The 15,271-nt window shown below is 40.7% G+C and overlaps 1 pseudogene; it reads right to left on the minus strand.

Annotated features, from left to right (window-relative positions):
* Nucleotides 1-3,491: 3,491 nt before the first annotated feature.
* Nucleotides 3,492-4,087, minus strand: LOC149143707 (mitochondrial ATP-independent inner membrane protease subunit 2 pseudogene; annotated as a pseudogene).
* Between the last annotated feature and the right edge of the window lie 11,184 nt (nucleotides 4,088-15,271).

Consider the following 15,271-nt stretch of genomic DNA (forward strand, 5'->3'; position numbering starts at 1 on the left):
AGGAAATGTTGGCAATACTCCATGCACTTAAGAAATGGCGACCCTACCTAATGGGAAGACACTTCAAGGTAAAAACGGATCATGATAGCCTTAAATACTTTTTAGAACAAAGATTATCCTCTGAAGAGCAACAAAAGTGGGTCACAAAGATGTTGGGTTATGACTTTGAAATCATCTACAAAAAAGGGAAGCAAAATGTGGTGGCAGATGCACTCTCAAGAAAGGATGAGGATGTGGAAGCATTGTTGTGCGCCATTTCTATTATCCAACCAGATTGGATAAACGAAGCAAGGGAGGAATGGAAGAATGACGAAGAAGTGTGGGCACTTATTCGAAAGTTACAACAAGATTCCAGTACGTTTGATACATTTAGCTGGCAAAATGATTCGTTATGGTACAAAGATCGCTTATACCTCTGTAAGAATTCCCAGCTAAAACAAAAGATTCTTATGGAATTGCACACTTCTCCCTTAGGAGGGCACTCAGGATTTTTAAAAACTTACCACAGGGTTAAGAAGGAATTTTTTTGGGATGGCCTTAAATCAGATATTCAAAAGTTTGTGGCGGAATGTTTGGTTTGCCAACAAAATAAAGTTGAAACAATTAAGACACCAGGTCTATTACAACCTTTATCCATTCCAAGCCAACGTTGGGAGGAGGTTTCAATGGATTTTATCACAGGTTTACCCAAGTCTGAGGGAAAGAGTGTCATCATGGTGGTAGTTGACAGACTTACCAAGTATGCACACTTTTGTGCATTATCACATCCATTTAAAGCCAGTACAGTTTCTACTGCATTTATGGAAACAATTCAAAAGCTACATGGAAACCCAAAGATTATTGTAAGTGACAGAGATCCCATTTTCACTGGAAATTTTTGGACAGAATTATTTTCTTGTCTTGGTACTCAGTTAGCTCATAGCTCATCTTATCATCCTCAATCTGATGGGAAAACTGAGATAGTAAACAAATGTTTGGAAGGATATCTTCGTTGCTTTGTATCTGATAAACAGACACAATGGGTCAAATGGTTGCCTCTGGCTGAATGGTGGTATAACACTTCCTTCCATACAACAACAAAAATGACCCCATTTATGGCACTTTATGGGTATCAACCACCATCCATCACATCATATTTAAGAGAAAATTCTAAGGTTCAGGCAGTGGAACATCACATCGAACATCAACAACAAGTCCTCCAACTCTTAAAGGATAACCTCGTGTTGGCACAAAATAGAATGAAACAACAGGCAGATCAACATCGCAGTGAAAGAAGTTTTGATGTAGGTGATTGGGTATTCCTACGGCTACAACCATATAAGCAAATGTCCCTCAAGCAAGCTAAGAAGGATAATAAATTATCACCAAAGTATTATGGTCCATACAAGGTGTTGCAAAAGATTGGTACTATGGCATACAAATTGGAGCTTCCTGCAGCTTCTCGATTGCACCCAGTTTTCCATGTTTCATGTTTAAAGAAGGTTATAGGCGACAAGCTCCCAGTTCAAACAATATTGCCAGAACTTGACGAGGAAGGAAAAATTATATTGGAACCGGAAGCAGTCATAGAAACAAGAACTCGACAGCTACGAAATCGATCAATTTCAGAGTATCTTATCAAGTGGAAGAACTTATCCGCTGAAGATTCCACATGGGAGGATGAGAATTTTATGCAGAAGTATCCAGAACTACTCAAGCGTTGAGGACAACACTTTTTTGAAGGAGAGGGGCATGTTGGGTCCCTATAATACTAGTGATTACCCCATTACTATTGTAGTTATACCCCTTATTAATATTGTTGTGCCCCTATTGCCCCCATATTGTTATTACTGTGCCCCATAGAATCCCTCTATTGTTATTTTTGTGGCTTTATATTATTATTGTTAGGTCGGCTGGATTATATTGTGACTCCTTAGACTCCTATATATAGAAAGGAGGTTTTGTCATTTGAATCATCCAAGAATTGTTCATTTATGTAATGTAAAGGAGGTTGCCCCCTCGAAGAGGCTGAATTCTAAGGCGTTGATCTATCTTTTCTATCTTTTCCTGAGCTGGTTTCATAACAATGGAAATTTTAAAAGATTGTTCGGAGCGTCATCGTAAAGAATTTAATGAAAATTCTATTTCAAAAACCTATTAGTTAAAACTAGAATGAACAATAAGGATTGCAGAGATTTAAATTACAGAGATGACTAGAGGAAAAAGAGAAGGAACAACATTTAATAACTTGGGTAGTTAGGAATTTGAGTTTTAACCCTATAAAACAAATGATGAAAGAAACATGACATATGAATGAATTCCTGGAATGGTGGAGTGCCCATTAAGGGATTCGAATAAAAAGCATGAGTAACATTTGCGAGGTAAAAACCCTGTTGCTATATACACTCATACCAACATAAGAAAAACGTAAATAAAATAATAAAGACATGAAAGAGAAAACAACACTACAATTTACCAATGATGGAATCAAATTGACATCTCAAATTAACAAAATTCTTAAGAGATTTCAACATTATATCCTTGTCCAATTCCCGGCTCCCAAACCCTTACAAAGTGTTTCTTTGAGAATTTTATTCCCCCTAAAATTTATTGTTCTTGATCAGTTACAGAACTAATTTAAAAACAATTACAAAACTGTTTATTTTTTTAGAGAAGTTATAATAATAGCAATTACAAAACTAATAAATTAATATTACATATATTATATATATAATATTAAAAAGAAACTTTCCCCTTTGCAAAATAAAATCCCGCCCATTTAAAAAGCATATTTATATCAAATTGCATTCTGAGCTTTAACACTGCCATAAAGATATAAAACGAAATTTAAAATGACAATTGGTCACACAGACCCAACTTTTGTCATACACACATCATGAAATGAGAAACGGTTTTGCGGGAAACCAAGAATAGCTTTATTACGACCGGTACCTATGGCGGTTTTTGGTATTGTGAAAATGAATTTGGACGTAGATTTTTAGATGAGTAGTGTTGCTATTCAACCCATTCCGCCAGGTGCCTCTCGTTTAAAATTTCATTTCATAGACACGTCATAAATTTATTGATTTGGACACAAGACATTCTGGATCGTGGATCTCTTTAATACTTGTAGAAGGTGTAAGAGCGATGGAACTTCGCTTCTCATATTGTATATCACATGATCGCTTTATTATTTGTTAAAATCGGCATGTAGTATTTTCAATCACACTATGCACGCTATGGACTTTGGAAATCTATAAGAAACATGCTCTTCTCCTTCTTCTGTTCATCAACTTCATCTCTTACTCTAGCTTCGAGATCTAGAAGACAAAACTTTCGCTCTTCTATTTGTAGCTTTAATACAAGATTAGGTCTAATTCGTTAACTATCTAGTTTTAGATCAACAATCGCTCTATCTTTCTCAAACTCTTAGTCCATTTTTGTTCAGAACATCCATTCCCTTCTCAAACAACAAATCCCTAAGATCATATCCTATATACCATGAAGTTGCACTATTTCCAATATGCAAAGTTGTTGAAAAAATATATTTTTGACTTCTTTCCAAATGGAAGAAAGTCAAAAAGAGGACCATGGTCAACAAAAGAAGGCAGGCTGTAGATCACTCTGCCCAAGATGTCACTCATTGGTACTGGTCCCAATAATCAAGGACATTCTATAAAAAAAATAACGCAGCATTAATAATTTTCCAACACAAAAGGTTCATCCTTCTCATCAATAGACACTATTTCATCCCCTTCTACTGCAGCCAATCTTCGAACAATGAAGCTATCCATATTTTAAGGATATTTCAATGTAACAACATTACCAACAAATAATCTTTTTGGATCTATAGTGGGTAGTATTCAAACAAGCAAAGTCCCACCCTGACCTAAGAAATTTGGGGCCATATCTTTCCCTTTGTTAAAATGCACATATGTAAGTTTTCCTTGAAACAAATTCTTCCATACATTTTTGTTCACTTGCTTATTTGTAATTGGCATATTTGGTAGTTCTTCAATTTGAGGGAAAATGAGTACTCTAGGTTATGGACAATATAGCGAATCCATATAGAGAGGAAAGTGATTTCTTGTTTTGTGGTAGTACTCATCCTCCACAAGGACGTGTCACGACCCCAAAATGGAAATGAAAGCCAATTATAGATGGTTCACCAATACAAGGTTGGAGTTGACGCAATCAAATTCTGATAAAAAAACATCAATAGTAGTTAGATATACTCCATCAACATCAACTCCCTCATTTAAAGGTAAAACAAGTGATTGATCGCATGAAAGTCCAATTCTCATATTGATAAGGCATGCGTTATTTTCTTCTTTTTAAAAACAATTGTTTCGAACAAATAAAGTATTTCCTTGTAATATTGCAGTCAAAATACTTTGGGGATATTTGTTACCTATTGACTTCCTTAAAATTACTCTTCACTTCTATTCATTTATAAGGCATTTGATATCTAGTCTCACTGCAATGGTATTTTTCATCACTCTTATCAGAATAAGAACAGGGGATGCAGGGCCCTGAGGAAGAGTAGTCGAAATAGGCATTGTCCCTTTAATTCAATGTCTCCTCCACTAATTCTTGCTTTTCAAGGCTGGAAAATTCTAATGTTAGTGGCCATATGTATGCTACAGATGGAATTGTCAAAAGCTTGAAAGTATCCACAATTTCCATCATGATATTGGTGATCAATTTATTCCAACACGCATATAACAAGGACCATAAACACGAGAACTATCTTTTGTATAATTATAGAGGTGTTGTCAATGATACCTTGTGTTGTTTCACTTTTTTCCATCAATAATATAAGAGTTCACCTTTTCTCCATTCATTATCATGACTTGAATAGAATAAAGCAATGCCAATTGACTTAAAGGGTTTAACAAGGGACTCAAATGATGTAAGGAGTATCCAAGGAAAAATATCCTTCTTTGGAACTAGGTTATATAAACAACTTCCCAAACTTTCGTAGTCTATTACTTAAACAAGAATTATGTCTCCCAACAAATAGCAACTAAATGTGATGAAGAAGGGAGATGTTTGGCTCAACCATTATATTGTATGGATCTAACTTGATTATGTATGCATTTTCACTGTAGTTCTTGGAGTGTAACTACTTTTGATTATCCTTTCAACACATGACACATCGAGTTCTTGGGTATGAAGGCTCATTACCAGGATGATTACAATGATCATTTTACAACTCCCCTTTGATTGAATGACCACCTTGAAGATAATGGAAAACCACCATTACACGATGCTCCCCACCTAAATCCAGGGCATGCTAGTAAATTATCTTTTTAAATAAAATCGATATGACAACGATTCTACCACTACAAATTCCCAATATTGATTACGCTGATGAAATTGAATAGCTCAGTGAGTAGGCACATTGATTCATGAAATCGAAATGTGTTCCATGGGGTTGACGTAATGGCACGAGAGTATAAAGGAAATGTGAAGATATTTAATGAAATTATTTACAAAAGCTACAGTTGATTATAAATCTTCTCCCATTGCAACAAGTCAAAGCTTTTAAATTTTGACTCTTGCAAAATTGTGCTAGAATAGGGGGCAATGAGAATAGAAGGGTAGAGACAAGAGAAAGAGAGGGGAAGGGAGAGAGAGGGAGGATATAGTGAGAGATAATTGAGGGGGATAGAGTAGGAGAGAGGTGGGTGTGTTGATGGTGCTAGACCCACCAACATGTAAGGGGGTCTCCCCGGTAAGAAGTCTCAATTAGACCTCAAACCATTTGGTGTAGGAGTCCTAGCAGTGGGTCGTACGGTAATGCCTTGACCGCGATTTCGCACAAAGGCAAGTAAGATGTCTCTGTTGGTAGCAAGGGTGTGACAACTACAACAAGCCAAGGAAGGTGCATGAGAGGTTCTAACACACGGGGGTTGAGATGAGTGCGCCCCTTGGAAACCTGTGATAGCACGAAGTTAAGAAGGGAACACACAAGTAAAGATGCATCACAACATGGAATGAAAGTTAGCTAGCAACCCAAAGTGATGGTTAAACCAAAAACACGTTTCAGAAAGGATCATGCATACTTATACAAAATAGTCCATAGATGCATGCGTAAGCAAAAAATACATATATCATTTAGAGTAAACCAGATAACATATAATACAATACAACATATGCATGAAACGTGTTGGATCTATTATATTAAAAAGTGTAAGTTCCAGTCATACAATACATCCATGTCTAACCACTAGTTTCGACAATAGAACGTTACAGCCACAACCTCCTGCTCCTCCAAAGAGATATACTAGGTTTGTGTAATGGAGAAGCCAAGACTCGTTACAATATTCTCCAAGCTCTCTCTAAGATAGTCCTATCGGAAGCTTGGATGACCAAAAGCCTTTACAATGAGTTATGAGGTATTATTTATATCAAAGGGTGGGGTGACCCTTGAAATTCCCCTTTGAGATTGTTCATCTATCCTCATGACTCTTCAACTACCTTGTGACTGTTACATTCAACTATCGACACTTGAACTTTCACTTGACCAGACGTTACATCACAATGCACATGTGCCCATGTGAGACAAAATGGCTTGAACAAGCCATGCAAGACATCACTGACACTTGGACCGTTGTGGTGAGACCAAATCTTTGACATGCTTGTGATGGTCGAAGGTGGTGAGATGATGCCAAGATTGGTCATTCATGATGGTGTGCATGCGCTCCATGGTGACATCTTGTTGAAGCGAACTCTTGCCTTTGTTGCATCCCAGTGCATTGGTATGGCTCCTCCGTCCAACTCATCTGCTAGCATGCCCATGGTCTTCTTGGGTCCGGCCGAACCGACAACACATTGATGCATAGTGTCCATGCTGATCTTCCAGTGTGTGTTGGTGGTCATGTGCATCAATTGTCAACTACATGTTCAACTCTAGTTGGACTTTCTTCTTGTCTTTGCCTCAGTGAGTGTGCTGAATGGGTGGGATTGCATGCGCGTGTATAATGAAATGCATGTTGTTGAATTCCCTTGCATGCAATCAACAACACTGCTCACCATGTCTGCTTCGTGCCAGCTGCTGGGATGGATATTTAACTTGTATGGGCATAATTTCATCAGTGAGTGCATGTTGTGCCCCCTGTTGTGCCTATTCCTACTGCAACTCATTCTCTTGTTTATGCAGCTCTTGTTCTTCCTTGAGTTGCTGCTTGAGCACATGCAACTCCTTCTCTGTCCCATTCTCTGCCTTCACGTGATCTTCATGTTGCACCATCAACCCATAGACTGAGTCTCCAAATTTGCTTTCATCACAAGTAAATCTACTTGAGCTTGTAACTTTGTTACGCCTCTGTGTTGCCAACAACTTTCCTCTTGCGTTCGTTGCATCCGATATGCTTCCTTCGGCTGTTGTTGATGGTGCTGCTTGCTGTGATGCTGTTGCCATCATATCTTGATGTCCTTGTCTACAAACAACTTGATGTCTTCGTGGGTAGGAAAGTTCATAGACACTTGATTGACTGCATCCCCAAGCGTGCTCTGAACGGTGTCTTCAACTCTTCTCTCCTGGAAACCATTGTACCTGTGTTGCTGAGAGGCAGATGAAAACCTATGATACCTGGAGACATGGAAACACTCATGGCAAGCAATCTGTCAGTCAAAAACCAAAATGAACTTAAGAACTGACTTGCAACATACCTGTGTGACTGATCATGAAGGTTGTGCAATTTTTTCCAGGAGGTCGGGAGACTGACTACCAAGACTGTGCAAGGCACAATTCGGGCTGTCAGGAAGCTGACTAGCTGCTGGAACTACGCAATGCACAGTCCAGCCTAGTTGCTGACTACTAGAATTGTGCAATGCACAATATCAACTAGTAATGGTTGTAGGCTTAGTGACTGCATTGCGCAATTTTCTAGGCCAGTAGTCACTGTCCCTCAGAATTGCACAATGTAAGACTGGAGGACAGTGACTGGGTAGAAATGTGCATTTCCTAAGAGGGAGATAGGGCCTTCCCTCTCAGGATTGTGCAATGTTGTCTTGGTGAGGCAAAGTCTGGGCGAAGGCTGCCAAGACCCGCCAACGGGCGACCGAAAGTGAATGTGAATGTGAATGCATGGCGATACTGAGTGTAAACAGAAGTGAATGATCATGCATGAAAACAATGGACGAAAATTCAGAAAACAGAACAACATGCATGTGGGTGAGGCGAGTCGCCGAATCGAGACCGTTCGTGAAAAGCAATTTCATGCATGCAACAGTAGTGAGATGTTAACAAAAACTGAAACAATACTAGTACAAGCTAGTATGTATCAAAATGACAAGAATTGCTCACTAAAATCAAGCAGACAACATTCATATGAAGCGAAACACAAAAGCACAAAAAATGCAACACAAGACATGAGAAGTGGGCTTACCCCAATACAGTTGAGTTGAATGTTCTGACGACTCCTAGATGCAACGTCGGATGTCAAAGCTGCAAGGTCAATGTGAGGAATGAGCTCTGCAATGTCCGGTTCATGAGTTTTGATAAAATCAAAGAAGTGACACACATGCCACAAACCTAGGAAGAGCGACACTTGGTGGGAGGTTTCTGAAATGATCCTTGTATGCAACCTCCAGCTACTAAAAGAAGATCCCTTAATCAAGGGATTCCTTTTCATGCTGCCTTGGGAGAAGTAGCCCATGCATGCAAATCATTTTTTCTCAGTCCCGGAGGGAACCGGTCAACTCAGCTGCACATGCAAGAGTCTTCTCAATTGTTGGGAGAAAATGTGCATTTCTAGAAGGGAGTTGGGCAGGTTTCCTAGAAGATTTGCATAATTTATGGGCAGAGCAGATGACTACTACCCATGATTGCACAAATTCTGGGCTGAGCAGCCATGCTGGGAAGAATTGCACAATTCTCTAGATGAAGCCTGACTGGTAGTATTGCGCAATTCTAGAGCCCAACAGGCTACTAGACAACATTATGCAATTTTTGGAGGGAAGGTCAGCTTCCCTCCAGATTTGCGCAATTTCTTGAGGGAGCTACTTAGCTTACAGTTAGACCAAGTCTAGAGGAACATCCTGTGAGGGGAATGCAACAAGCTCTGCTGGACAGGTTGTGATTCTACAAGAAAATCACTGAAGTTTGTGTACTTGACGAAGAAAGACATGCTGCTATGAAAGGTTGGTAGGGAGGCTCCAACAAGCGGCTAACGGTCGAAATAGGACGCACCCATTCTATTAGAGAGAAGAGATATCAGATAGCCCCAACTATAGATATTGATGGCAGAGGCAGGCCTCGGGTTGGGCTCGAGAGGGTCGCGTGGGTAGATCATTCCTTCCCTCCGAAAACCGGGGTTGTTGCAAGTAGATAAAAGCAAGCAATCCACTAAGTAAAGGTAAAAATAACCAGGCGGGGCACGATAGGAAACATATGACTTCTCGCTACCACGGAGCCTCCTGCCCCCGGGACACTGAACGGTACAGAACACAGTTACTACTAGCTGGGACAAAATACAAAGATAAGGAAAAATTTTGGAGGGTGTTTGTAGCCACTACAACACTTGGCAACACACTGGTAGAACTCCAACTCTCTGAATGGACCTTGTTCTTGAAAAGCAAGTCTAACACCTCCGGAAGTATTGTTTAATGCTCAGTTCATCTTGGTTTCCACACTTGCTTGATTGTAATATGTAGCATCTGCCAAGATCTTGGTTGATTGACACGCATTCCAAGCCAAGTCAACACAGTTGTTTCGATTAGGGTTGAGGGGTATACTGGTGCACATGTATTATAGTCGTCAGAGTCTTAGTTTCATCTCTGGTGTTTCTCCACTGCCAGCAGGCCTAGATAGTACCGCGACGGAGTCACATAGGAACACAAGCATGGCTCCGCTACAAGTGACCCTGGTTAGTACCCCGGCAGAGTTACTTGCATCACCTCTTTGCATAGGAGGCCTTTCTCTTCTTTCACCTTATTCATTTTCATTTTCTAAAAAAAAATTCACTTTTTCATCTTCTTAATTGTGCATCACACTTATTCATTTCATAGGTGGAAGAGGGATCCCGACTTATTGAGAGCAGAAGAGGTTGTTCCTTCAGAAAAGTATTTTATTATATACCTCTGACGTGCTTGTTAAGGTTTTCCCCCTCACCTTACTCTACTTGACTGATCTGAAAAGGGCTAACCCAAAAACAACCGACTAGAGTAAGTGACACTAGTTAGTGTGCAAGCATTGTGTTTTCACTAAGATTCACTTTGAACAATACGTATTTTCCATCAATGTATCATGGACTGAAGATAACAAGTTCTTACATAAGAGAGCGGACAAAAACTAGCCAAATGTTGATAGTTGTACAAGTCCTCTCGTACTTTACCCAACTTGTTTCAAGAGTCACACGTGGTCCATGCAAAACTAACCTACGGACAAAAACAAGTAAACCAACCAAAATGAAAAGCAAGAAGCAAAAGTAAATGCAGAAGCAAAGCGGGTAAGAAAACAAACAAGCAAGCAAACAAACACACAAATAAAGAAGCAAACATGTATGCAAGCAAACAACTCAAACACTACTCCTACTCATAAGCTAATAGTGCATGGGCCTCATCACATGAAGTGATACTTCCAATCCAGCCACCGACGCATTGGTTGACCCATGTTGGTGAAGGCATGGTCCACGAGCAACACGGTTTTGCAAACCAGTAGCTGTGAAAGATACAACAATGAAGACAGACACACTTCGAGATTGCAAGTGTCCACAGAACAAAAATGAGTGAAAGTGCATGACATGTAGTGTGTGGGCATACCATGATGTTGTGTGACACTACGTGAAGATGTTAACGCACACTCTTGATTGTGATATGCAAGCATACATGAGGAAGGTAGACCATCTACATTGCGTAAGTGTGCTTGCTAAGTAAGATTGCTCTAATGGATCATGTAGTTCGAGTGGAGGAAGTGAAATCTGAGTGTTATATTGATATTAAATGCATACAGATGAGTGATGAGGAGCCTTGCATGTTTGAATAATTTCTTAATCAGAAGTGAAACCAACCTCAGGACAGCAAGGGCCTGCCATAACCATCAGCTCGGGTTGAAGTGCCTCAACAATCTGGGGGGTTTCGTCTTCGTTGACAGATGGATCATCGTAGATCAGTGTCTTAGACGGATTAAAAAAAAGTGAATCAATATCGTGATCAGATGATGGGGTGAAGATATCACGACAACTAAGATCAGAAAATGCAGGATGTTAGTTGGCATCCTCATGATTTGATGAATCATACAAAGGGATATATGAAAAGAAAGAATGCTCATCCTCTGCATTTCCAGAAAAGATAGATGAAAAATCAAGTGGATGTTCAAAGAATGATCGGTCCTCTTCGTTTTTAGATGATGGACTGACATCTGGTGTGTCCTGCGAATGATCAACAAGGGGTGCTTCCATGGATGGAGATACACATGAAAAATCAGGGATGGCAGGATCACCAAGGAGGTCAGGAATAAACAAAGGAGGTAGGGACAGACAGGGATGGTCCTCTACTTCTAGTGGATGTTCAAGCTCCCAGTCATTCTCTTCATGAATGTCAGCGTATGTTGGCTGTGCAACACCAACTCCCTCGATAGATCGATCCTTGTTCAAAACATTTGTAAAGTCCGGAACAGAAGAACACAAGACAATGTCATTCGGAGGATTATCCCAGTTCAAAGACAGAGGTTGAGGTACAAAATACACGTGACGAGGTGTGGGAATCACAACCAAGTCTGCACAAAAATTGGAAGGAGTGATGTCAGGAGGATGTGATGGTTGAACAGATGTGTGTGCATGCTCTCCCACATCACTCTGTGATGGTGGAGCTATTTGATGAGGGGACGATGGACAGTCACTTGTGATAGTGACTGTGTCTGTCTGTGATTGCGTAGGTCCATCACTGAAGTATGTTGAGTGGGGTTTAAGCTTGAACTTCTTCTTGGGATTGACAGATTGGACAAGGCAGTATTTGAATCTATCCATGAGATACTGAAATTTCATTTGACTTTTCGGGGCTTCAAACATTAATAGACGGAAGCGCTTCGAAAACTCCATGGGTGATTCATGCGGAGCCTTCCATTGTTTTAACAATTTTTTATAAAGCAATTCAGGATGAAAATGGTGCAAAATAGATTCGATTAGATCACTGAACTGCTTGAACGAGTGCACGAAGTTATGAGGTAGTGTGCCACACCATTGTGATGGGTGGTCACGAAGTGTGTGTGCGAGCAGTGAACAGATCTCTATTTCATTAAAATCTTCCATGCCCTACATGAAAGCATGGAAGTCATCTAAGTGCTCAGGCCAAGCCACTTCACCTTCACCAACATACATGAGTTGTGACAAGTGATCCCAGAACTCCCTCTAGACGTGAAAGATATGTCCGTTGGACATACATTTCGGAGGGTGAACTATAACAAACTCCATGATAGATGTGTTAATATTTAACACAGATGATGAGGGCTCATCTTGTCATATGGCCCTCCTTCTAACGCCAAAATGTTGACGGTGCTGGACCCGCCAACATGTAAGGGGATCTCCCCTGTAAGAAGTCCCAATTAGACCTCAGACCATTTGGTGTAAGAGTCCCAACAGTGGGTCGTATGGTAATGCCTTGACCACGATTTCGCACATAGGCAAGCAAGATGTCTCTATTGGTAGCAAGGGTGTGACAGTTGTAACAAGCCAAGGAAGGTGCATGAGAGGTTCTAACACATGAGGTTTCAGATGAGTGCACCCCTTGGAAACATGTGATAGGATGGAGTTAAGAAGGGAACACACGAGCAAAGATGCATCACAACATGTAAGGCAAGTTAGCTAGCAATCCAAAGTGATGGTTAAACCAACATCACGTTTCATAAAGGTTCATAAATAAATATACAGAATAGTCCATACATGCATGCATAAGCAAAGAAATACATATAAAATTTAGAGTAAACCAAATAGCATAGAATACAATACAAAATAAGCATGAAACGTGTTGGCTCTATTATATTAAGAAGTGTAAGTTCCAGTCATACAATACATCCATGTCTAACTGCTAGTTTCGACAATGGAATGTTACAGCCACAACCACCTGCTCCTCCAAAGAGATATACTAGCTCTGCTCAGTGGAGAAGCCAAGGCTCGTTACAATACTGTACAAGCTCTCTCTAAGATAGTCCTATCGGAAGCTTGGCTGACCAAAAGCCTTTACAATGAGTTATGAGGCACTATTTATAACAAAGGGTGGGGTGACCCTTGACATTCCCCTTTGAGACTATTCATCTATCCTCATGACTCTTCAACTACCCTATGGATGTTACATTCAACTATCGACACTTGAACTTCCACTTGACCAAACGTTACATCACAATGCACATGTACCCATGTGAGACAAAATGGCTTGAGTAAGCCATGCAATACATCAATGACACTTTGACCGTTGTGGTGAGAACAACTCTTTGACATGCTTGTGATGGTCGAAGGTGGTGAGTTGATGCCAAGCTTGGTCCCTTGTGATGGTGTGCATGCGCTCCATGGTGACATCTTGTTGAAGTGAACTCTTGCCTTCGTTGCATCCCGATGCATTGGTATGGCTCCTTTGTCCAACTCGTCTGCTAGCATGCACATGCTCTTCTTGGGTGCGGCCAAACTAGAAACACACTGATGCATAATCACTGTGCTAATCTTCCAGTGTGTGCTGGTGGTCATGCGCATCAATTGTCAACTACATGTTCAGCTCTAGTCGTACTTGCTTCTTGTCTTTGCCTCGATGAGTGTACTAAATGGGTGGGATCGCATGCGTGCGCACAATGACATGCATGTTGCTAAATTCACTTGCATGCGATCAACAACACTACTCACCATGTCTGCTCCATGCCAGCTGTTGGGATGGATCTTTAACTTGTATGGACACACTTTCATTCATGAGTGCATGTTGCGTCCCCTGTTGTGCCTGTTCCTGCTAAAATTCATTCTCTTGTCTATCCAGCTCCTATTCTTCCTTGAGTTGTTGCTTGAGCACATGCAACTCCTTCTCTGTTTTGTTCTTTGACTTCACGTGATCTTCATGTTGTGTCATCACCTCATAGCCAGAGTCTTCAAAGTTGCTTTCATCACAAGTAGATCTGCTTGAGCTTGCAACTTTGTTCTGCCTTTGTGTTGTCAACAACCTTCCTCTTGCATTCGTTGCATTCGGTATGTTGCCTTTAGTTGTTGTTGATGGTGTTGCTTGCTGTGATGTTGCTGCCATCATATCTTGATGTCCTTGTCTATGAACAACTTGATGTCTTCGTGGGTAGGAAAGTTCATAGACACTTGATCGACTACATCCCCAAGTGTGCTCTGAACAGTGTCTTCGACTCTGCTCTCCTAGAAACCATTGTACCTATGCTGTTGAGAGGCAAATGAACACCTGTGATACCTGGAGACATGGAAACACTCATGGCAAGAAATATGTCAGTCGAAAACCAAAATGAACTTGAGAATTGACTTGAAACATACTTGTGTGACTGATCATGAAGGTTGCACAATTTCGTTGGGAGGTCAGGAGATTGACTGCCAAGACTGCGCAAGGAATAGTTCGGTCTGTCAGGAGGCTAACTGGCTGTTGGAACTGCGCAATGCACAGTCCATCCTGGCTGCTTACTGTTGGAATTGCGCAATGTGAAATCTGAGCTTGCAATGGTTGTAGGCTCAATGACTGCATTACGCAATTTTCTGGGCCAGTAGTCATTGTCCCTCAGAATTGCACAATGCAAGACTGGAGGACAGTCACTGGGTAGAAATGCGCATTTCCTGAGAGGGAGACAGGTCCTTCCCTCTCAGAATTACGCAATGCTATCTTGGTGAGGCAGAGTTCGGGCCAAGGCTGCCCAGACCTGTTGACGGTCGACCGAAAGCGAATGTGAATGTGAATGCATGGCGATACTGAGTGTAAACATAAGTGAATGATCGTGCATGCAAACATTGGATGAAAGATTCAGAAAATGAAACAACATGCATGTGGTTGAGGCGAGTCGCCGAATTGGCGACTGTTCGTGAAAAACAGTTTCATGCATGCAACAATAGTGAGATGTTAAGTAAAAATGAAACGGTACTAGTACAATCTAGTGTGTATCAAAACGACAACAAGCGCTCAATGAAATCAAGCAAAAAGCGTTCATACGAAGCGAAACACAAAAAGTGTTAGAAATGCAACACAAGACATGAAAAGCGAGCTTACCCCAAAACAACCAAGCTGAATGTGCCGATGACTCCTAGATGACACGTGGGATGTCAAAGCTGCAAGTTCAATGAGAGGAATGAGCTCTGCAGCA

Source organism: Pinus tabuliformis, chromosome X (assembly GCF_031772625.1).
Source record: "Pinus tabuliformis cultivar Carrire ecotype Pingquan chromosome X, CPIR1, whole genome shotgun sequence".
NCBI lineage: Eukaryota > Viridiplantae > Streptophyta > Pinopsida > Pinales > Pinaceae > Pinus > Pinus tabuliformis.